Below are 26,021 nucleotides of genomic sequence, written 5' to 3'. Positions count from 1 at the left end.
AGAAATTTTAAAAATAATTCTACTTACAATATCATCCCAAAGAGAAAAATACCTAGAAATAAATTTAGCCAAATAAGTAAAAGACTTGTTCACTGAAAACTATAAAACATTGCTGAAAGAAATTAAAAAAGAACTAATTAGATGAAAAAAATCCATATTCATGGCTTTGAAGACAGTACTGTTAAGATGAGAATAACCCCGAAAGCAATCTATACATTCAATTCAATACTTGTTAAAAGTCCAAAATGGCATTTTTTTGCAAAAATTGCAAAATCAATCCTAAAATTCATATGGAATTGCAGAGAGACTCCAAATCGCCAAACAATATTGAAAAAGCAAAACAAAGTTGGTGGACTTTCCAGTATCAAAACAGTACAAAGCTACATTAATCAAAACAGTGTGGTAGTGGCATAAGGATAGAGATACAGTCCAGTAGAATAAAATTAAGGGTGTGGAAACAAACTCAAAACACCAACAGACAATTAATTTTCAACAAAAGTGCCAAGACCATTCTATGAGAAAACAGAGGTCTCTTCATCAAATGATGCTGGTATAGCTGGAAGCCCACCACATGCAAAGTAATGAAATAGGACCCCTTCCTCACTCTAGACACAACAGTTAACTCAAATAGATACAAAACATTAATATAAAATCTAAAACTACAAAACAATTTTTAAAATTTCCAGTCAAGAAGGCAGAGTGGATGGTATCTGTGCTTGCGTCCTCTCACAACCACATCAAAATTACAACTCATCTACAGGACCACCATCATTGAGTATCGCCTGAAGTCTAACTGAACAAAAGTCCTACAACTTACATACAGAAGAGGCCACCTCAAGACTGGTAGGAGGGGCAGAGACATGGAATGGGCTATACTCAAACTTGCGTGCGGGGTTAAACATCAAGATGAATATCTAAACTGCAGAGGTATCCCCAGAAGAGAAAGGAGCCCTGGTCCTACACTGGGCTCCCCAGCTCAAGATTCCAGTGCTGGAAGGAGGACTTCCCACAATTTGTTTCTCACAGCAAATTGTGGCTGAGTGAGAAAATTGTGGCTGCTAGAGTCCCAGGCATTTCTCTTAAAGGGGCCATATGCAGACTTACTCACTGACAGACTCACTCACTCTGAGCTTCAGAACTAGGGCAGCAGCATGAAAAATACCAGAGACAGCAGGGAGGAACTAAATTGTTTGGCTTCAGGGTAAGACTTGAAGAGCAGCTTTCTCCTAGACAGAAGTATTGGCAGAATTCATTGTTCTTTCATTGAGCCCTCTTTGGTCCTGGTGTACAGATGCAGGCAGCTGCCATATTTGAATCTCCATCAACCTGCCAACACTGGTTGCCCCAACCTAATGATTTCCTAAGACCCTGTACCACCTTACTTGTAAGCCCACCCAGGTCACTTCTAATAGCTTTTCCATACAAATGTCCTGTCTTGGCTCATGCTGCAGAATTTCCTAAAGTCTCTCAAAGGTACACAAAACTCAGATAAGCAGCATCTGGCCTCAGCATGCCCCATACCTCTTGCTGAGCAGCTCCAAATCTGGCACTAGCGGCAGCTGGCCTCGGTTCATGGTCGGCTGCCATAGGCACTTCTAAGCCCAGTGTTGGTGGGTCATGCCAAGTGGCCTCAGACAGGGCACAGGCTGAGGCTAAACCAGCCCTGCCAGAGGGACCCTGTTCAGGTTGTCCTGGGGCTAGCTTCTGATAAAACTGGAGAACCATGCAAGGACACATCTGAGGATGACAGACTGAGAAGGCAGCAGAGCCCTGCTGAAGCAAATCCTAACCCTAAGGTCAACCTCTGCATAACAGCTTTTCCACTATAGTCATTAGCTGGTGCTTACAACCAATCAGACTAACAGTCAGTCTTTCCCATTGACATGCAAAAAGCAACCAAGGCTCAACTATAACAGGAGGACACATACAACCCACAAAAGGGGCATACCTGGAGCACCCAACCCAGGTGCACCTGGGCCCTACAGGACACCTACTACATAAGGCTACACTACTAAAACCAGAAGACATAGCAGCCCTACCTAATACTTAGAAACAAACACAGGGATGCAGGCAAAATGGGGAGACCAAAAAACATATTCCAAATGAAAGAGAACAAATCTTCAGAAAAAAAATCTAAACTAATGGAGACAAGCAATCTATCAGATACAGTGTTCAAAACACTGATTATGAGAATGCACAATGAACTTAGAGAAAGAGTAGAAAAATTCAGTGATAAATTTAACAAAGAGATAGAAAACATAAAAATGGAGATAGAAAACATGAAAAGAACCAGTCAGAAATGAAGAACACAATAACTGAAATGAAGGATCCATTAGAGAGAATCAATAGTAGATTAGATGAAGCAGACGATCAAATTTGTAATTCAAAAGATAAGGTAGCAGAAAACACCCAATCAGAACAGCACCAAGAAAAAAAATTCAAAAAAAAAAAATGAGGATAGTTTAAGGGGCCTCTGGGACAACATCAAGCATACTAACATTTGCATCATAGAGATACCAGAAGAAGAAGAGAGAGAGAGCAAAGAATTGGAAACCTATTTGAGGAAAAAATGATGGAAACTTTCCTAACCTGGCAAAAGAAATAGGTATATAATCTCGAGAAGCTCAGAGAGTCCCAAACAAGATGAACCCAAACAGGCTCACTCCAAGCCATGCCATAATTAAAATGCCAAAGGTTAAAGACAAAAAGAGAATCTTAAAAGCAGCAAGGCAAAAGCAGTTAGTTTACCTACAAGGGAGCTCCTATAAGACTGTCAACTGATTTCTCGACAAAAAATTTGTAGACCAGAGAGATTGGCACAAAATATTCAAAGTGATGAACAGCAAGGACCTACAATCAAGACTACTCTACCTAGCAAGGCTATCAATTAAAATTGAAGGTGAGATAGTTTCTCAGACAAAAAGAAGCTAAAGGAGTTTATCACCACCAAACCAGTATTGCAAGAAATATTAGAGAGATGAAAAAAGGAGGAGGAGGAAGAGGAGGACTGGAATGAAAAAGAATAATAAAATGTTAATAACTATATATCTACCAACAATTGCTTTAAATGTAAATAGATTAAATGCTCCATTCAAAAGATAGGGTGCCTAAATGAATAAGAAAACAAGACCCTTACATGTGCAGCTTACAAGAGACTCACCTCAGATAAAAAAACACACACAGACTGAAAGTAAAAGGATGGATAAGATATTTCATAAAATGGAAATAAAGAAATAAAAAGCTGGGGTAGCTATATTAATACCAGACAAAATAGCCTTTAAAACAAAGTCTATAACAAGAGACAAGTCCCAGTAATCCCATTTCTGGGTATTGATTCGAAGAAATTCACACATTACTTCAAAAGGACATGTACATCCATGTGTTTCCTGCAGCATTATTTACAATAGTCAAGATATGGAGGAAACCTAGGTGTCCATCAATGGATGAATGGATAAATAAGAGGTGGTATATGTATATAATGGAATATCATTCTGCCATAAAAAAAAAAAAATGAGAGTTTTCCATCTGCAGCAACCTAGATGGACCTAGAGAGTATTATGCGGAGTGGAGCAGGTCAGACAGAGAAAGACAATATCATATGATTTCACTTACATGCAAGATCTACAAACCAAAATAAAAAAATGAAACAGAAACAAACTCATAGATACAGAGAACATTTGATGATTGCCAGATAGGAGGGGTTTTGCAGGAGTAGGTAAAAAAGGGGAAGGGATTAAGAAATAAAAATGAATAGTTACATAATAGTTATGGAAATGTGAACTGTAGCATAAGGAATAGTCAATAAAATGGTGATAACTATGTATTATATCAGATGGGTACTAGATTTATTGAGATGATCACTTCCTAAATTATATAAATGTCTAACCACTCTTTTGTACACCTGAAACTAATATATTGTATGCCAACTGTAATTGAAAAATAAAAAATTATTTTAAAAAACTCATTAGAAGAAAACAGAATAAATCTTTATGACCTTAGATCTAGCATTGAATTCTTAGATTTGACACCAAAAGCATGAATAACAAAAAAAAATTTACATTAGATTTCATTAAAATTAAAAATTTTGTGCCTCAAAGAACATTATAAAGAATGTGAAAAGACAACGTACATATGGGAAAAATCTCATGTATCTGATAAGAGCTTAATGTACTGAATAAATAAAGAGCTCTTACAACTTACAAGAAACAGATTTAAAAATGGACATAGGACTTGAATGGACTTCCTTTCTAAAGAAATTATACAATGGCAAACAAGCACATGAAATGATGTGCAACATTATTGAACATTCAGAAAATAAAAACCAAAACCACAATAAAATACATTTTATAAAGAGTAGAATGTCTATACTAATAATAGTAATTAAAAAATAAAAAACAGGAAATAAATGTTGGCAGGGATGTGGAGAAATAAAAAACCTCATATACTGTTTGTAGAAATGCAAAATGATGTATCCTCTGAAGAAAAGTTCAACAATTCCTCCAAAAGTTAAACATAGAATTACCATATGACCCACCAATTCCAAATCTAGGTATATACTCAAGATTATTGATATGTTCACATGGAAACTTGTACACACATGTTTATAGTGCTATCATTCCTAAAGTCAAAAGATGGAAACAACCCATATTTTCATCAGCAAATGGGTGGATAGCCAAAATGTGGAATATACTTACAAAGGAATATTATTTATTCATAAAAAGACTTAAGTACTGACATGTGTTACAACATGAATGAATCTCAAAAACATCATGCTAAATGGAAGAAGCCAGATACAAAAGATCATATATTGTATGAATCCTTTTATATTAATCTAGAATAGGCAAGTCTACAGAGACAGAAAGCAGTTTAATAGTTGCCAGTGGATGGAGTCAGTGGGAAACTGGATGTGATTACTTAATAAGAACAGAGTGTTCTTCTAGGATCGTGAAAAAGTTTTGAAACCAGAGAGAAGCGATGGTTGCTGAATACTGTGAATGAATAAATGCCACCGAATTATATACTTTAAAATGGAGGGTTATGTGTTATTTGAATTTCACCTCAGTAAAATAATTTTGAAAAGTCATGAGTTATAAAAAAAAATCATTGAATGAGTACAACAAGGGTTTCCTGCATTTACAGACAGATTAATGTTCTCAGATACATGTTTCAAAAATTGCACATTATTAAATCAAAGATAAAAAATTAAATGTGGCCAAAAAAATTTGATGTGGCCAAAGTTTTTATTCAGATGACTTAAAAAATAAGGTTACATGATTTCCAGAACAGAAATAATAGAGAAAAATGTTTAAGGGAAAATGACACAATAATTAAAAACAGAGGAAATGAATAGGACTCAATTGATATTCCACAAAGATCTAAATTTATATATAAATATATGACAAATCAGATAATATAAAATAATTAGGTATTTGTTTGATAAAGTTGTGAAGAAAATAAAATATTGCATTGAGATAGAGACATTTTGCAGCATAAATCAAATAAATGCACATGTTAAAAGAAGTAAGTAGAAGACTCTTATCTAAGTATAGAGGAGAGGTACATAGATGAATATTTAACTTTGAATCAGCAGAATATCTTAAAATTGTTAGATTTAATTATAACAAATGCATACAGAAGTTTTAAATATTGGTAACAAATATAAAATTAAAAATTCAAAAAGTCCTATTTTCATATAAATTGAAACTAAGTAGTAAAAGCATCCTTAGTATTATTTCTATAAGTTATTCTGTGTACAACTTATAATAAATATAATTTAATGTGAGTGTATATGTAAAATATAAACAAAAAATTCTATGTCCAGTCTCGAATGGGACTTGAAAGCTTCCCAGCCTCCTTTTTCTGCACCCTTATTCCATTTTTCAATGTTATCTGACTCCTTTTGAGTTTGAACATCATGATCTGACAGGTAGACAGCAGATACCTAAGCAACATTTTTACCCTCTCCATTTTCTCTCTGAATTCGCAGTCATGTTTACAAGTTGATAAGGTATCATTAATTCACTTGTCCTCCTCCTGCCTCCAAGGCTTTCTATGATGGGTACCTCACCCAAGTAAAAAACTATTACAGTTAAGAAATTAATATGCCCTGGGAGACAGATGTCAAATTTCTCAACCTTTGAGGTCTGTTTTCATACTGTGAATAGAAAAGGAAAATGGGGCAAACAAGACAGTAAGCAGAGGAGTTGAAATCAGAATGTGTACCTCTTGATATTAGAGACCTTGCTCCATTATATTAGGTTTTTATTGTTGTTTATTTTATGATTGTAGATTTGGCTTGATATATTTCAAAAGATATTTCTTCAAAGAGGCTGACCATGTATCATGCAATGATAAAAGCCTGTTTTTATTTTCTCTCAGTGTTCATGTCCAATTTATTTAGCATCAACAAATACTTATTGAACAGCTATTTTTATCACACTGTTATAGATGCTTGGGATACATCCTTGAAGAAAAAACAACTACATTTTCCTTCATCATGAAGTAGCTGCTCTCTGTAGGCAATAGTATAAGAAAGCACTTGAGAAACTTTTTACCTTTTACCTCAGATTTTGTGCTTTTAAGGCTCCTGAGGGTGAAAAATGTATTCACAACTTACAAACCTTATTTTATGTTTGTATAAACATACGGATTATTTTGTGAAATTGGGGCTTCTGGTTCTTTCAGTTGCTTAACACCCTTCAGAACTTTATGTAAATAAGAAATAATTATAAGAAATTTAGGAGTTATGTTTGAAGTAGAATACTTTTTTCAAATATACAGATAATATATGAATATGTGACTATAAATTTATGCAAATATATGAATAAGTTTATACATAATTAATATGTCTGATATTTTTGCCTTAATATTATATTTAGCATGGAACAAAGAATTTTGTCTATTAAAAACTAAAATCAAATAGCAAACATCTGTTAGGATGCAGTTTGTCTGATAAATGAGTACAGAGAGTTCAAATGCTTTATGTTGCACAAAAGTTCCTGGCATATGAAAAGGCCTTAGATGTCTGTCTTATATAAATTTTAGAATAATTAAAACTCCAAAGTGGTATGTTTGGATTGTTTATTTTTCTTTCTGGTTCCATGATTCAATTTGACTGTTTATGTCATGGGATACAAAATATAGTGGCTTGAATATATTTTTTTTCCACGACAGATATGACAACATCATGGGTGTGGGACACTCAGTCTTTCTTTCTTCTTTGATATCCTTAGCATGGAGTTTTATTTCACAGGTCAAAAAGACTGTTGGTGCTCCAGCCATCACATTTATTCCTGAAAAACATGAAGGGATAAGTAAAAAAGCAAAATAACTCTTCCATCTATCTGTTCACCATAAATGAGTGTTTCCAAAAGTCTCTCTCAATAATCTCTATTTATATATCTTTAGCCTAACCTGATCTCATAACCAAAACATCTGTGAAATTGCCATCCTGAATAAATTCAGTATTCTAATATTATGGATTGACTAAATATTGGATTGATGGTTAATGGTTTCTACTAAAAGAAGAAAAAAATAGTATTTTGCTATTTTAAGGCCTTAAAATGATTAAAAACATATATTCTGGAACCAGAGTAACTTTGTTCAAAACCTGGCTCTGCTACTATCAAATTATGTGACTTCTGACAAGTTTCTTAACCTCTTTGCATCTTAGTTTCACACCTTGTAAAACAATAATTATAATATCTACTTTGTGAGATAGTTTAGGAAATAAACACACATACACACACACACACATACATTCATACACACATGGGCCATCGAAAACTATTCTGGCACATAGTAAATGCAATGTAATCATTTATTATTATTATTAATAATTATTATCTAATACTAATTCTCTCCTTCATGTCAAGAAATATGTAAAGAATGGTCAGGTCTTGTTTTAGTTTGAATAGCAGTAATCTCTTCCCAAAATGACATATTTTAGGAATATAAACTCTATAAACTCTAGAGAAGACAGGACTGGGCAGGAATTCAGCTTTTTTGACATCATATCATCAGTCTTTGGGTTGTTTGAAGGGAATTTCAGAATCTTTGATATTTCTTTATAAGTTATATATACCATTCTGTGTTCAGTTTTAGTCAAGGCTCATTTGATTATAGTGAAATGCAACCCAGGTCAAGCTGGCTTACGCTTCTTAGTCAACTTCATTCTTAATTAATCACAAGTTTATGTAGGTATCCACAAGAAATACCATCTTAGATGTGCATCCCATATCAAAGTCCCATAATTAAGTTTTACTGAGTAGACATGGGTTATTTCTCATCCTTGATACAATCATCACAGCCAAGTACGCACTTATTAGCAAGATTTGGGAAGGTATTGACAAATCCACTCTGAAAGTAAAAGATGAGTAGTTATTTAAGGAAAGGAGAATTGGAGACTGTTATCAAAAGGAAATAACTCTTCACACATTCTCAGTCGCTGATCTTTGTATCCCATTTACATCTTGCTTAACTCTGTGATGATGACCTTGATTTCTACTTTATTGAGAAAACCGAAGCAATGGAAAAAGGACCTCCCTAGTATCCCACAATCTCATCTACCCAAGCCCCCATGCCCACAAGTTCTACTTGACTATGTTTTTATATAATGCTGTCCCTTCCACCTGTGCATAAGAGTATGTCCTTTCTCACCTGCTCGAGGGCATTATTCCAGCAACTCTCCCCTCTCTCTAATGTTATCAATGTCTGTGATCCTTACTCAATCATCCCTAACAGAAATACAAATATGGTATTATTTACCCAATTCTCAAATCAAATTTCCCTGACTATACTAATCCTCTGGCCAGCACTTCCTTTCTTTGCTCTCTTTTTAAGCAGATTTACTTGAGTTTAATATATTTACTATTCCCAATTTTCCCCTCTTATGATAATTCAAAACCATTCTAATCAGGCTTTGTCTCTATGCTCCACCAAAACTATTCCTGTCTCCATTGCTAAATTTAATTGCCAATTCTCAGATCAATTTACCCTGCCTAACAGAAGCCTTTGACAGAGGACATTCCTCCTTGTAACTGAGCATAAATATTTTGGAAAGTATTTTATTTAGTTTCCAAGATAGTCACACACTTTTGATTTATCTCCCATTTTCCATGCTTATTTAGTTTCCTTTGCCGGTCTCTGCTCTTTCCCAGACCACTTAAATATCAGAGGGCTCCAGAGCTCAATATTTAGCCATTCTCTTCTCTATGCTCTCTACTTTGGTGACTTCATCACTTATCATGGCTTATTACAATATTCATGTGATAATTACCAAATTTGTATCTGTCCAGACCTCTTCCCTAACTCCAGACCCATACATCTATTTTCCTTACATCTCCACTTTGATGTCCAATAGACATCTCAAACTCAATATGCACAAACTGAAGTTTCGATCTTCCTTTCCTCAAAATCTAGTCCACTTGTAACCTTGCTTACACTCTAGACCAGTGGTTCCCAACCTTTTCGGCACCAGGTACCAGTGCTCCTATGAGAATCTAATGCCTGATAATCCAGAGTGGAGCTCAGGTGGTGGGAGTGGTTGCAAATACAGATGAAGCTTCGCTCACTTGTCCACTGCTCACCTATTACTGTGTGAGCTGGTTCCTAAAAGGCCACGATAGGGATATGTCCATGGCCCAGGGATTGGGGACCACTGCTATAGACTGAGTCCCTATTATTTCTCTCTTTGATGTAGCATGTCTTGGTCTGCTTGGGTTGCCATAACAAAATATCACAGACTACATTGCTTTAAAAACAGAAATTTTTCTCACAGTTCTGGAGGCAAAAATTCCACAATCGAGGTCCAGCAGAGTTGGTTTCTGGTGGAAGCCTTTTTCCTGGCTTGCAGATGGCTAACTTCTCAGTATACCCTCACATGGCCTTTCTTATGTATGTGCATGTACTCTCAGGCATGTCTTATTATAAAGAAACTAATCTCATTGAATTCTATTGAATTAGAGCCCATTCTTATGATCTGAATTTACTTTAATTACTTTTGAAATACACCACAAGGGGTGTTAGGGCTTCAACATATGAATTTGGGAGTGACACATGCATTTAGTTCATAACACTGCACTAGATTGTACACTGTGTCTTGCTTTCACCCTTGTGCGTGTTCACTGTCAACATAGTAGTGATCCTTTCAAGATGTTAACTCAGATCATATAACACTCATGCTCCAAACCCATTGGCTCACTAATGTACTTAGAGTAAATGCAAAAGTCTCTTCAAAAGTCACTAAGTCTTATGCTGTAAGAACTCCCCTTCCTTCCAAGTTCAACTTCTACCCCTCCTCCTATCACTCACTTTTTCCCTGATATCCACACTGGCCTCCTTCTTATTTCATGAACATGGCAAACATTCACCTACCAGCTTTGTCTATTCCCTTTGCTTGGACCTCTCTTTTCTAAGATATCTGTGTGCTCATTCCTTCATTTCCTTGAGGGTTTTCTCAACTGTCATCTCAAAGAGACTTTCCCGAGAATCTTATGAGAATCCTTCACATAAAATTGTGAACTGCTTTACAATCCCAACTCTTCTGCTCTCCCTGGTCTACTTTATTATTTTCTTTATTGAACATATCATTTTCTACTATTTTATAGAAATATTTTTGTTCAATTTCTGTCTCTTTCACTAGGATTTAAATTTCAAGAAGGCAGTTATTTTTTAAATTAAATTTATTGGGGTGACATTGGTTAATAAAATAATATAGGTTTCAAGTGTGCAATGATGTAATACATAGTCTGTATATTGCATTGTGTGTTTACCTCTCAAAATCAAAACTCCTCTGTCACCATATATTTAACCCCCTTTACCCTTTCTACTTTCCTCCTCCCCTCTTTTTCTCTGGTAATCACTAAACTGTTGTCTGTGTCTATGAGTTTTTGTTTGTATGTCTTCCTCATTTTTTGCTTTCAGTATTATATCTCACATATGAATGAAATCATATGGTTCTCAACTTTTTCTGTCTGACTTATTTTGCTTAGCACGATAATCTTAACATCCATCTATGTTGTCGCAAATGGTAGTATTTTATCTTTTCTTATGACTGAGTAATATTTCATTTTATATGTGTACCACATTTTCTTTATTAAATTATCTATCAAAGGACACTTCAGTTGTTTCTATGTCTCGGCCTCTGTGAATAACGCGGCAATGAATATAGAGGTGCACATATTTTACAGATGTTTTCGAATTTGAGGGATAGATACCCAGAAGAGGGATTACTGGGTCATAGGGTAATTCCATTCTTAATTATTTGAGGAACCTCTATATGGTTTTCCGTAGTAGCTGTATCAATTTACATTTTCACCAGCAGTGTATGAGGGTTCTTTTTTCCCCACAGCCTCTCCAACACTTATTGTTTTGTTGATAGCAGCTATTTTAACCTGTATAAGGTGGTATCTCACTGTGATTTTGATTTGCATTTTCCTAATAGTTTGTGAAATTCAGTATCTTTTTATATGTCTGCTGGCCATTTGCATATCTTCTTGGGAAAAGTGTTCAGGTTTCTGTCCATTTTTTAATTGGACTGTTTGTTTTTTTGTTGTTGAGTTGTATGAGTTCTTTGTATATTTTGCATATTAGTCCCTTATCAGAAGTGTTGTTTGCAAATGTCTTCTCCCATTTGTTTGTTTGCTTCTTTGTTTTGTTGATGGTTTCTTTTGCTGTGCAGAAGCTTTTTAGTTTGATATAGCCCCACTAATTTATTTTCACTTTTACTTCCTTTGCCTTGGAGTCAAATAATAAAATCCTCTCTAAATCTAAGGTCCATGAGTTTCGTACTTATGTTTTCTTCTGCACAATTTATTGTTTCGGGTCTTATACTTAGGTCGTTTATCCATGCTGAGTTAATTTTGGTATAGGGTGAAAGACAGCAGTCTAGTTTCATTCTTTTATATATAGTTTTACAATTTTCCTAGCACCATTTATTGAAGAGGCTTTCCTTTCTCTAGTTGATGTTCTTGGTTCCTTTGTTGAAAATTATTTGCCCATATATATTATTTCAGTTTATTTCTGGACTCTCAATGCTGTTCCATTTGGTCTGTGTCCATTTTTCTGCCAATACCAGGCTGTTTTGATTATGTTGCTTTGTTATGTAATTTGAAGCCAGGAAGTATGTACCTTCGGCCTTGTTCTTTTTTCTCAGGATTGCTTTCACTATTCAGGGTCTTCTGTGATTCCATACATATCTTATGATTTTTGTGTTCTATTTATTTAAAAAATGGGATTTTGATGGAACTGCATTAAATCTGTATATTGCTTGACCATTTTATTTTAACTAAGTCGATTCTTCCAATCCATGGACATGAAATACTTTTTCATTTCTTTGTGTCTTCTTCAATTTCTTTTAATGTCTTGTAGTTTTCAGTGTATAGGTCCTTCACATCCTTTGCTAAGTATAGTCCTAGGTATTTTATTCTTTTTGTTGTAATTGCAAAAGGAATTTTTATTTTTCGTTGTTAGCATCTAGGAACGTAATGAATTTTTAGACATTGATTTTGTATTCTGCAACTTTACTGCATTTGCTTATTGTTTCAAGTAATTTTTAGTAGAGTCTTCTACAAGGGTTTTCTGTAAAAAGAATGTCACCTGCAAAAAATGATTATTTGATTTCTTCATTCCCAATTTTGATGCCTTTTGTTTCTCTCTCTTGCCTGATTGCTCTAGCTAAGACTTCCAATATTATGTTGAATAAGAGTGGTGAGAGAGAGCATCCTTGTCTTGTTCCTTCTCATGAAGGAAAAGCTTTCATTTTTCACCATTAAATATGATATTAGCCAAGGGTTTGTCATATATAGCCTTTGTTATTTTGAGGTACTACCATTCTATACCCATTTTATTATTTTAATCATAAATAGATGCTGTATCATGTCAAATGCTTTTTCTGCATTTATTGATAGGATCAAATGATTTTTTTATCCTTTATTTTGTTTATGTGGTGTATACATTGATCAAATCAATTGTGTTGAACTATCCTTGTGATGGCAGTTATTTTTATCTTTTTTTTTTTTTAACTAATGAACAATAAATCTTGTGGCCAATCCTCAGATAAGTTTACTTGACCTGTCTAATACTGATAAAATAAGTAATAAATTAAAAATAATTTTAGATAGACAGAATCATATAGACCTATATGCATGATAGATGATAAATAGAGATGATAGATGATAACTAGATAGATAGATAGATAGATAGATTAAAATGATAAACAGATACATTCATGAGTTTAATTAGAGTTAGGTTAGCAAAACCAAATCATATAGTTTAAAAGTGTAGGCAAATTAGTTTCTTGATTTTCTTAATTAAAATATCAGAGTGTATTTCCATGTAAGGTTGGATAGATATTGAGCAAAAAATAAACAAATAAAAATTATCCATTGCAATAGATTAACCGACTTTGAAGTTTAGAAGGAACACAATCATTGTAGAGAGCTGCAATGATTTTGACACTAACTGTAAGTTCATAGGGTTCCCTGAACCATCCTCCGTGTTGATAATTTACCAGAAGGCCTCATAGAACACATTGAAATATATTACAGTCACAGTTATGATTTATGATGAGGAAAAGATACAGATTAAAAACAGCCAAAGGAAGAAGCACATAGAGTATGCCCCAGGCCAAGTTCTAAATGCAGAACTTCCATTGTCTTCTCCCCATAGAGTCATGGACAGCATTTGTTTTCCTGGCATTAATGTGTGACAACACATACAGAATACTGCCAACCAGGAAAGCTCTTGCACCTTGGTATCCAGAGTCTGTCTTGGGCTCTGTCACATGGGCACTGTTGACAGGTCTTATGGGTGATCTGTTTCCAGCAACTCAGGGGGTCAAACTGATAAGCATGATCCAAAGACACCCTAAATCCAGTTGTTACTATCTGGCTGACCCAAAGCCCCCAGGCAAACAAAGCTACTCCATTCAGGTGTGAATTTCAAAACAGAGAAATAATCTCAGAAGCTGAGGGCAAAGATCAACCTCTCCTGGGTAAGGTTAAAATTCTTTATTATACATACAGTATGTATTATAAATAAAATATTAAGTGTCTAATTACTAAGTCATAATTTTGAGTTATCAATATATCTCCTTCATACCTCTATCATTATTGTCTCTAGTCCCCTTTCTTTCTTCTCTCTTATCTCACTTTCCCTTTACCCTGTTTCCCTCATCATTGCATAATTCCTCTTAGGTCTCAACAGTTAGTACTACTCTGGGCCATTCCTTCCTCCTCACCAGCATGTCCAACAAGTTGTTTACTATTAGAAATGCCTTGTTTACAGTGCAATTGGTGAATGAAAAGCATGCTTTTTCATTTCATTCTAGAAAACTATCCAGAAAATTGGCTGTGTACCTGTTATACGAAACACAGCTGTATACTATAGGTGATCATAAAATTGGTAGATAAGGAGTCCACTACAACTTTTAAGAAACCAGTCACTTATTGTACAGAAGCATCCTTAATAATGAGGTACTGCAGTTTAATGAAGAGATAATCATGATCTGAAGTAATGAATCTAGAATATTTTCCTTTAATAATAAAACAACTGACACTATTGAGTACTTGCAACATATTTGAAAGAATATTGCAACGGGAATGAAGAGAGTTTCTCTCAGGTCCTGACTCCACTTCTAGATTAAGCAAGTATGCAGCCTCTCTAAACTCTAGATTTTCTGTGCTGCAAATGCATGTAAAACATATGCTATCTACCTCAGAGTGATGTTAAGAGGATCCGTAAAACAACACATGTATAGGGTTTCTTAAATATTAAAAATACATTTATTATCTTATATATTCAACAAATCAAAAAATTGAATTATTTCTTGAGAGCCAAGGATACTGTAGAATGTACTGTTAATCCAAGTGGTTTGTGTATTTCTTTCTTGAATTCAAATTTCTTTAGCCTGATCTTATAATTTCCACTTCTATGAAGTTTTAACTAATTCTCTTAATTATATACCTGACTATTTCTTACACTTTGTCTGAACTAACTGCTGAATCTCATACGGCTACATAGGACATCAAAGATGATAGATAATACATATATTTTACTTTTATTGCCTTTATATATAAAAAATTCTGTGTGCATATGTGTATGTTAGATGTTAATAGTTTCCATCGTTTAAAAAAAGCTAATTGAAAAATCAGAAAATTCAGTAAAACAGGAACTCATGTTCTTGCATGGCAACTCTGGACAGGAACTGAGTAGCTGGGCACGTAATCTCTAGTTTGCCACAGCCCCTGTCACTCACTATTTCCCACCTTACCTATTTATTTTTTCTGTTTAGTTCTTATGTACATTGGAATTTTCAGTCTATGATCAAGGCATGCAGAGATAGGAAAGAACATTCCATGAAAATTGGGCCAAAAAAAAAAAAAGCAAAAACAAAGAGAGAGAAAGTCAAACTTATAGAAACAGAGTAGAATAATGGTTGCCAGTGGCTGAGGTTTGAGGAAAAAGGATGAGGCTAGTAAAGGGGTCCAAACTTTAGTTGTAAGATAAATGAGATGTGAGGAGCTAATGTGCAACATGGTGACTATAATTGATAATGCTGTATTGTATAATTGAAATTTGCTAAGAAAATAGAACTTAAGTGTTCTCACCAAAAGAGAGCAAAAAAGGGATAACTGTGAGGTAATGTGTTAATTAACCATGGTAGGTATCTTTTCACAATGTATATCAATTCATTACATTATACCATTTAAATATACTACAATTTTATTTGTCAATTAAATGTCAATAAAGCTGAAAAATTAAAAGAGAGAGAGAGTGAGTGAGTGACTGTTGGGGCAGCCTTAGAAAGAGACATAGATGGTTTTAATTGAAAAGTAGTGAGAAAGTGGCAGCGGGAGTAGGTGATAGCAGGATACGAACCCAGTGAACAGAAAGCCTATGCAGGCAGAAACAGCCTCTGCAAAACTCATTCCAAATCTCTGTCTTCCACTAGGCATGGGCTGTGAAGTGCTAACAGGCGGCACACCTGGCATCCCAGAATTGACTTTGGCACAAGGCAGCACATGCTAATCAGCAAGCTGCCAGCCCACCAGCCGCCCTCCTCCCTGCTGTCAGAGACTCATCATAGCCACTGCCAATTAGGAAAATGACTGAAGCAAAATACATTAATAAACCATGGCAAGGAAAATTAGAAAGCCTTGTGAGTTCTAGTCTAGAGGCAGATTTAAAAATTGTTTCAGGAATATATGTGGACAAGTTAAGTTTGACTGATGAGAATGAATTATTAGTATAGGTATAGGAGGAGAATTAAAAATGTTTTGTGCATGATTTCTTTTATTGTTAGATTTTTCTAGGATGTGAAAATATTACTTCAGTACAGTTATGACCATTGAAGTCATGGGCAATTTATCCAACCTCAATTCCTACACTGAAATCCATGTAGTAATAATGATGAGGAAAAAAATTAAAAGCATTTGTTGAGCACCTTCTATACATTATATACTGTGTAGGCACTTCAGATTTACTCATTGTTAAATTCTGAAAAAACAAAAAAGCCTCAGTTAGGAAAGTAACTAGTCCCCATTTACAAACAAGAACATTAAAACCAGGAGCTGTTAGTAGGCTTTTCCATTATCATACAGCAGGCCAGTAACAAAGAAAGAATTTGACCTTATAGTTTTCCCTCCAACTCTAATGCTTTCATTTTTTTTGTACTGTACCATTGTGCCATCAAACTACTTTTTCTTTCTCTTTAAGACTGAAGTCAGAAATATCCTGGGTGATTACATGGGTGAGGCAGGCTTACCAGACGTAGACCAGAACTTGAGGCGAACATTCAGATTTGAATTCTAGTTAATCATTAGTATCAGCAGCTGCTTATTGAAGTGTTTCAAATTCCTTGCCCTATGCCTTGTCTAGAAGTTCATACTGTCAGATTATGTTATAGCAACTAATACACTACATGGCTTTTCAAAGTTCATTCTGCCCAGGTGTCATATTCTGCATTTTTAACCCAAATTAGGATAGTTAATTGAGGTCTTAAAAAGTATAGTTACTTATAATAGGATCGCCTGAATATTCGAAACTTCTGTTTAATCTGAGGTAAAAAACTTGATTACTACCATTTCTCTATAATATACTTTGTCTTGGAATTGATTGGTGAAAGCTTGATAATCTTGTATATATGGGAGATTTCAGGTATTTCTAGACAAGGATTTTTGTCATTCTCTTGTTTTGATTTTTTTTGGTAAATATAATTTTCGTTTCATTAAAATTTGAAATAACAAAAAATATGGCTTTTCCTACTTTGATTATTTTACTCTTTATACAGGTTTAGGTCATTAAATATGTACTTTCACTATAGCAAAATTTGAGTGCATACTTATTCTTAATTTTTTAACTTTCAAAAGAAAGGATAAAAGCTATTATTTATTTTCAAATATGCACTAGTCTTTTAAGGAAATGTTTTCCACTTGGGTGACTTTTTGTGAAAAAATCTTTAATAATGCATTATTCATCACAAATAACATAGTATCTCCCCAGTTAAATCACCTCAGGGAGCTATGAGAAGTCACTAAACTATTAACATTTGAACAGTCACCCTGCATTTTATGGCAATGCAATTGCAAGATTGAAATAGAAAAAGGGTTTGGAAACAATGAGTAGCTTATATGAGATAGTGTTTTCTGTTGTCTCCTGTTCTTTTATTGTCTTACTGTCATCCCACTGAATTTATTAGTTTCTTTTAAACTCAAGAAATCAGAATATTCTGTTTTAGTTCAAGCCGCTTTAACAAAATACCATAGACTGGGTGTCTTATAGGCAACAGAAGTTTATTTCTCACAGTTCTGAAGGCTGGAAATCTGAGATCAGTGTGCCAGCGTGGTGGGGTTCTGGTGAAAGCCCTATTTTGGGTAGTAGACTGCTGACTTCTCATTGTATTCTCACATGGAGGAAAGAGAATAGGCTAGGTCTCTGGCCTCGTCTTGTAAGAACACTAATCCCATTCATGAAGGCTCTACTCTCATGACCAAATCACTTCCCAAAGGCTCCACCATTCAAATACCGTCACATTGAGACTTAGATTTCAATATACACACTTTTGAGAAAGACAGACATGCAATTCATAATAATTACTGTAACGTTTAATTGTTACATTAAATTGGACCTTTTTGAGTAACAGAGCATTGGTGCTGGGATCCCGTAGTGATATCCCTGGCAGGATGTATTCAACCATTTTTAGATTCAATCTTACCTTAATCCAGAACTTCTACTTCATTCCTCTTTTATTTGAGATCAAATGTGAACCATGCTAGATTTCTTGGAAATCACCTCTCAAATGTAAGAAATTGTGATTGAAGGTTAGTTCTTAAAAGAGATTGGTCTTAAGTCATAATGACATGGATGAATCCATTTGATAGCATCAGACTATCAAATTGTGCCTGAAAGAGTTGAATTATCTCCTCTTAGAAATCTAGGAACAGAATAGTTCAGACTGGATGAAATAAAGTTATTTAATAAGGCCAGATGCATGTGTATCAACTCTGAAAATATTTCAGCCTTTCTTGGAACAGTGGAAGAATAGAGGGGAATCTAGTTCAAGGTTCTTCTTTCTCATTCCTTGTAAGGCAAATAAACTATTTCTCAAGGTGGAAAATGGATAACTAAAATAAAATATCCCAAGGCTTTTAGATAACAATTTAAGCTTTAAAATTCCTAAGTGTTCTTCGATTTTTCCTAAACCACCACTAGATGGGACTATCTTTGGTTTGAATTCTTAGATTCTTTATCCATACTTTGGGATCTTAATGTACTCAGAAATATCAGGGAGGCCATAGTGCTCTTTATCTGACAGGTTCTCTATAGGCCATTTGCATGTATTATTAAATGTTCAAGTCTATATGATGTATATTATAATCCCCATTTTAGAGATGAAGTCACTGAGGCTCAGAGAGAGAAAAGGGAAAATTGAACATTTGTTGGGCAATTTTATGTATTGTTTCCAATGGGGCCTATCCGAGTTCAGTGTCACCCCAGTGGTAGGGGGAAGGAAGAGAGATAACAATGGTGCAGACATGTAGTTAGCATTTTCCCTCTGTGCTTCCTCAAATTATGGCAGTGAAGAATCACAGGTCATCGAGATTTAATAGTTTTATTAAAAATATATTTTAGAAAGACAAAACATGCCCCAAGGAGGCACATGGATAAAGACAAAGCATGCCCCAAGGAGGTACATTGTCCCAGCAATGAGAGCTGCAACAGAGCGCTGTAATTACAACCATCACAACAACAAGAGAGCAGAAAGAAAAAAGAAAAAAGAAGGCCCAGAAGGGCAACAAGCAAAAGAAGGCCCAGAAGGGCAAAAGGTGGGGGAGCAAAAAGAAGGCCCAGAAGGGCAAAAAGGAGGGGGATAATAAAGAGACTCAGAAGTAGGAATGTCTGCCTTATATTTGGGTGGTGATGGAGTGGTTCCAAAGGCATTCCTAGGTGATTGGCAAGTGGTCATTTTGATTGACACCTAGCTGCTATATAACTTTGCCTAGTGTGCATGTGTTTACCCAGAATACAGTCTGTTATAATTAGATTCAAGAACTTCCAGGCATAAACATAGTATTATTATGATCTTCTGCACAGGCATCCATAGCCAGATTAGGCCAGCTAAGACTAAGACCCTCCTGTCCTTTGTCTTCCAGGATGCAGGAGGGATTTTCTAATTACCAATAGGGTGTTCTTTGGGCAGTCTCTGTGCCTGGCCCCTATTCCTTTATTCCCCGTCACTCATGTCTGACTAACTACCTAACTACATAAGGCATATAGGCTCGTACTTTATCTTCTCAACAACCTGAAGAAATATAGTTTCCATTTTTCAAATGAGGGAAGAGGCTGAAGCTTAGCAAGATCACATAGTTGCTAAATGTGGCAGAAGCAGAATCCAAATCCTTGCCCAATTTTAGTGTATATTTGTCCCTATGTATAGCTACTTCTCAAGCAATTTAAACACGTCAATACTTGATATGAATTTATCAAGTAGTTAAATGTAAGGGTTACTTTTATGATATTGAAAAATACATGATACGGACATACAATTGACATTGAAGGAGAATACCCTTTATATATTAGGCAGTATAATTTAGAGAAGAGTGTGGGCTTTTGAGGCACTCTGCATGGGTTTGTATCCCACCTCTACTTCTTGAGGACATTATGGTCTTCAATAAGATACTCAACCTCAGCCTCAATTTCCTCATCTGTAAATGAGGATGATAACAATATCTAACTCACAGGGTTATTATTAGGATTAAACAAATTAATACATGAAAAGTTCTTATAATAGAATGTGGCACGTAGTAGGTGCTCCTAAGTGATACTTCCTATTATTCTATCTGGAGTAATGTAAGAATATGAGATTTATGTGTAAAAGGCATGAGTTTATACTATTCTTATATTTAAATTGTGATGTTGTGATTAAACCACTGTTTTATTCTAAAGCTTACTAGATCTTAACTTGTATATTTCTTCTTATAGAATCTGTAAATATGGTTCACCAGTGTTACTGTTTAGTTTTTTAAATTAATCCTTTCGTTGGGTAAATCAATGGATAATGAATATTTGTTGTTGCTAGAATCCGAGTTCCGTGGCAGTGTTTTAAAAAGACATGATGAGCCATGTGCCCACAAGCAGCTCAGAGTGTGGAGGAGTGAGGCAGACATGTAAATAAATAAATGAAGAAATGGATCATAGGTACCAGAACAGAAATATTCCAAAATAAGCGTAAGTCTCTGATACCAAGACCATCTTACCCTGGATGTCTCATGCCACAACTTTTAAATGAGAGGGAAGTGGAAAAACCTTTAATTAAACCTTGTCTGCTTTCTTATTGCTCACTCCAGAGAATAGTTTTTAGCTGGTGCTTAGCTTAATACCTTTTCTATGACTTAACTTTAGCTTATTATATATATGCAATATAATATATATATTATGTACATAACAATATATAGTACATGTATACTATATACATACTGCATATATATGCATGTGTGGATATATAAAATATTACATATATAATTTAAGTAGTACACATAAAATATTTAAAACCTGTGCCAGAATGACCATACATTTTTCTATCCCCATATCTACTCAGACATCCATTTCTCTAGTCATTGGATTCTAGAAAAACTAGCTATCATCAGGCTACTTTTGTGTATTTGTGTATTTAACCCCAAACATACACAAACATATCCACTCATTTCTATGTCTATATCTACACAAATAGGTGTATTTGCTTCATAGATTTATTTATTCCTTCATTCAGTTCAAAATATATGCCAGGTACTATGCTAGGCCTTATACATATAATGTAAATACAAATGATAGGATCTATACCCTCACAGAGGCTACAGTCTGTTTGAGGGGATTGGCAGGTAAACAATCGCATATATTATGATGTGTTATGTACTAGGAAGGTGCAAGGTGCTCTGGTGACATGAAAGGGGCTCTCAGTCCAGACCTGGTGTATTAACTAATCCTTACAGCTCGAGGCTCCACCACTGATTCCCCAGAGTTCTGGGATATTCGTATGAGTATATGTGTATGTACATTCATACTTATTGCAAATAAATTTCAGTCTATATCCATTAAGGTTTTCGACATTTTACTAATTTAATAGCCAGTATGCGTAGATGTTAAATTAATGTTAGTAACATTCCTGCATGAATTTTCTTCTCACTTTCAATATTAAACAATATGATTTTGCTTATACTGTGGTGAAAGCATTAAGAAATTTGGCCAAATTGTATGTCATGTTTTTTCCAAAAAATATAATCAAGACAGTTAGTGAGAAAAACAAAAAAGTATATTAAGAAAGCTGACTAAATAAATCAAGTACATATCAATTAAAAACTTAGTTGATTTCTTAACTTTTTCTATCCAAGCTATTTTAAAATGATGTAGTTATAATAATATTATAACAATAATCAGACATTATAATATATTATAATTCATTTTATATGCTTTTAAAGTCCCCCCTTTTAAGATAGTTAGCATGAATGCAGTGAGCCATTAGAGCACCTGTGCTTCAAATTTAATTATGCTCGCCAAATTCAGAGATTTACGAATTTGCCTTGTTGACTATCAGTCATCTGCTGAAATCAGTTCATTCTTTACTTCCAGAAGGTTGCCTATATTTTACTGATTCATTATCTTGCTAATTATTACCTCATTTTTTCCAATTATCTGCAAACTCAATTACCCAGAATACAACCTGAAACCCAAGAAGAAAAAAAAAAAATAGATATCTGACTAATAACATGGGAAGTTATAGAAAATCATGTATTAAAATCAAGGCACTAAGCTTTAGTTTTCAGAGCTGATAGTGAAGAGCTCACGAGTTCTTGCTTCCATTCTTATAACAAGAGAAAGCCAAACAAACTGAAAATTAAATACTTTCATTGCATTCATAAGAGAATTGAGGTGACAGGCAAACCACCATCCCAAATTGTTCACATTCAGAGAGACACAGCTAAGATTTTTTTTTTTTCTTTAACCTGGAAGATATGCTGCTGAAGCATTATACACTGATAGAGGCACTTAAATAATCATTTTGATGAATTACTGGAGATTGAGTGTGTGTGAGAGCTACAAACTCCGAAGGCCACAGTCTTATGGGGGAGCTCCACATATTTATGAGTTTTACCTCCAGGAATCCCACCAGAGAATTCTTAGGGTTAAGATCTGAGAAATAATCCTTCTTGACTGTGGTAAGGGAAGGAGCAAGGAAGAGGTATTGTTTTGAAATACACCAGAGCCTTCTCCATAACAAAAGCCTATGTTCAAGAGAAGGGACTTGGCTAGAGACTCATCCCTCATCCCAGCTGATAGAGGGCATTCTCTCCACTCCACTCTCTCTAGCCTTACCCTTTCATCTATGGGGATATGAGGAAATGAAACCCTGTCATCAGATCAGAGCTTCAAAGGAATAGATGGTGCATGCTGCAGCCAGAAAAGGGAGTAAGGAAAATGGGGAATAAAGCTGTACGGGTAGCGAAACATTTGTGAAGGTTATAGCCTAATATATAGGACCTCTAGAAATTGAGATTTGATTGGAAGATTTTAGAACTGTCCTTCATTCCATTCTGTACACCTTATCAACCAAAACAGGAAGGATACAGTAGAATAGCAGTAGATTAGAGCAGAAAGAGCTGAAGACAAGACTCTGGGAAGAGGAGTACTTAGGAAAGCCCAAAGTCAAAAGGGAAAACCACAATAAGAACACAAAAGGCACTTGAGTCCTGTGGCACCTGTAACTACAGAAAACATTAAACACACTTCAACTTTTAGCTGGATTAACATAAATCCTACACTAAAGTTTTCTTTATCTCAGTTCCTATTACCCAAATCAACACGTTCAGCTTACAACAAAAAATTAGACTGATATACGTCCATTATATCTCAATAAAACTGGGAGGAAAAAGAAAATATATGGCATGAAATATATGGCATGAAAAAGAAAAGATGGCATGTCAAAGGAAAAATGAAAAACAAAAACCAAAACGCACTCTATAGGTGAAAAGCAAACAATAGAACCAGACTCAGATATGGTACAAATGTTGGAATTAATAGACAAGGAATTTAAAATAACTGATAAGTATGTTAATATCATTAATGTAAAAAGTAAACAATATCAAAAAAGAGATCTGTTATGTAAGCAAAGAGATGGAAACTCTAAGAATCAAAAAGAATGATAAAAATTCAAAGAAACAGTAACAGAAATGAGGAATACCTCTAATGGGCTCCTCAAGGAACTTAACATGTCCAAAGAATGAATATATATATATATATATTTAAAACTTTTTCAAATTAAAATTCAAGCAGGAAAAAAAAAACAATCGAACAAACAAGAACAATAACAACAAAATAGGACAAAACATCCAAGAACCATGGTATAATTTCAACAGGTATAACCTATTTACAATTGGAATATCAGAAGAAGAAAGTGAGAACAGAGCAGAAGAAATATTTGAGGTAATAATAGCTGAGAACTTTCCTAATATTAATGAACAAACCATAGATCCAGAAAACTGAGAGAACACCGAGGAAGATAACTATAAAAAATGAACAAACAAAAAAGCAATCAACAAACAAAAAACATACCTAATCATATCATATTCAAACTGCAATAAAGCAAAAGCAAAAAGAAAATATTGGAAAAAAAAACAAAAGAAGAAAAAACGACCGCCTTAACAAGAGGAACAATAGTCAAAGTAATCTTTTAAACAAGAAATACTGATCATGTCACTACCCTGTATATAATGGTTTCTCATTGCTCTTGAAAAGAAGTTCTATCACCTTAACACAATCTTACAGGCTGTGAATAGTCTGGCTCCTGCCCCCTTCTCTGGCCTCATCTTCCAGGAAACCATTTTTTCCTGCCTTCTCACCTTGCAAGCTTCTTTTCCTTCTTAAATGTCATCTTCACCATGTCCCTGGGCTTCTGTGCATTCTTTTCCCTAAATCTGGTTATTTTCTCTTGTCTGGTGACCACTTGTATTTTCCTTGTATTTTCTAAGAGTAGCCTAATTCAATATGTCAGTCTAGGTAGATCACCTAATTACAATTCATCATCAACCCTGACCAGATATAATGTTAATTTACATTGTGCTTTAAAAAAAAGTCTAACTTATTTGGTTTTGCTCACATTCCATTCACAGCTCCACAGTGTCCAGCACAAAATGGGGACCAAATGCATACTTGCTTTATAAATGGAAGAATAGAGTTCTTGCAATTATCCTAATAGATCAATGGTTATCAATTACAGATCATTAGGGAAGTGGTTTTAATAAATATTTATTCATTTAATGACCTCCTACCCGCTACTGGGCACCCTTTTACATTTTGGGGAGAATACACACAAGTTCTAATCCATATAGCTGACTGGGGTATACAATCATGTAAACCATATAAATGCTTTATAAAATGATCATGATATGATAGAGGTCTGAATAGGACCAAGTCATAAGTGCCTTTAAGATCGAAATCCTGCAGAAGGAACAAATGGAGCCATGTGTGCTACAACATTAGTAGGTTGTTCACTCCTTGGGTGGAGGAATCTTTGCCGTTTTCTTTTGTGGTGTGTTCCCAGTGCCTATAAAAATATCTGGCATTTAGTAGGTACCCAATAATTTATTAAGAGAAGAAATTGGAGTTAGCTAAATAAAAAAAGATGGATGAGGAACAAGGAAAAAATTCTAGGTAGAGGAAACGATATGTTGCTCAGACTGACAGAATATACATGTCAGTGCAATTTCAACCTGAAATATGAAAATGGCTTCATTTAGATTTTAGGAGCTTTTTACCAAGAAAAAGACTTAGGAAGAAAAGGCTTGAAGGAGAGAGATATGAGTTTTGGATTTATTAAAATCCATGATATATTCAGGTGAGCAAACAAAAATTTGTAATCCCTCACAATTATATTGTCCACATTATAATTAACCTTTCAAACATTTTCTCCTGGATTATAATCAATAGTTTCTAAAGTCTCTCAAATTTTCAATTAGCAGGGTTTGAGTTAATTAGATTTTATGACAGATACATTATACAAGTTCTAATTTTTGTCTCTGACACATAAAAATTTCAAGATTTTTATCATTCAGATGTAGTATAGTTATGACTTAAAATCTCAACCTTAAAAATAAAAATAAAATTGCAACTTTTCATAGTGCACTTAAAGTGTATTTGTAAATCTTATCATTTGTTTGTTTGTTTATTTGTTTTGAGGGGAGGTATTATTTCTCTGTCCATTGTGCTGAAGGGGTTGGCGGAAACTGCACTTGTTATCAGAATGTCTGTTGTTTTTGCTGTTTCTAGCAGTAACCAGCAGGTGGTATCAAACAATTTCACATTTCTGTTCTATTGCAGACTTTGTGTGTGTTTGGTTTCTAAGACTTCTCCTTCCTAACTTCCACCCCACATTATAAATGCTCATACACAAGCATTGCATGGGAATAAAGGTCTAAATGAGGATTTTATTTTATTATTCTGATTTCAATCTGTTTTGATTTTGCTTTCAG

At 34.6% G+C, this 26,021-nt stretch overlaps 1 protein-coding gene across 3 annotated transcripts in view; it reads left to right on the top strand.

Annotated features, from left to right (window-relative positions):
- GABRA2 (gamma-aminobutyric acid type A receptor subunit alpha2) overlaps nt 1-26,021 on the top strand; it is a 123,505-nt gene that overhangs the window by 81,575 nt on the left and 15,909 nt on the right. The gene's annotated exons all lie outside the window — the stretch shown is intronic.

The sequence above is a fragment of the Pteropus medius genome, unplaced genomic scaffold (genome assembly GCF_902729225.1).
Source record: "Pteropus medius unplaced genomic scaffold, Ma_sr-lr_union100, whole genome shotgun sequence".
In the NCBI taxonomy this organism is placed as follows: Eukaryota; Metazoa; Chordata; class Mammalia; order Chiroptera; family Pteropodidae; genus Pteropus; species Pteropus medius.
This window is presented reverse-complemented; position numbering and strand designations above follow the sequence as displayed.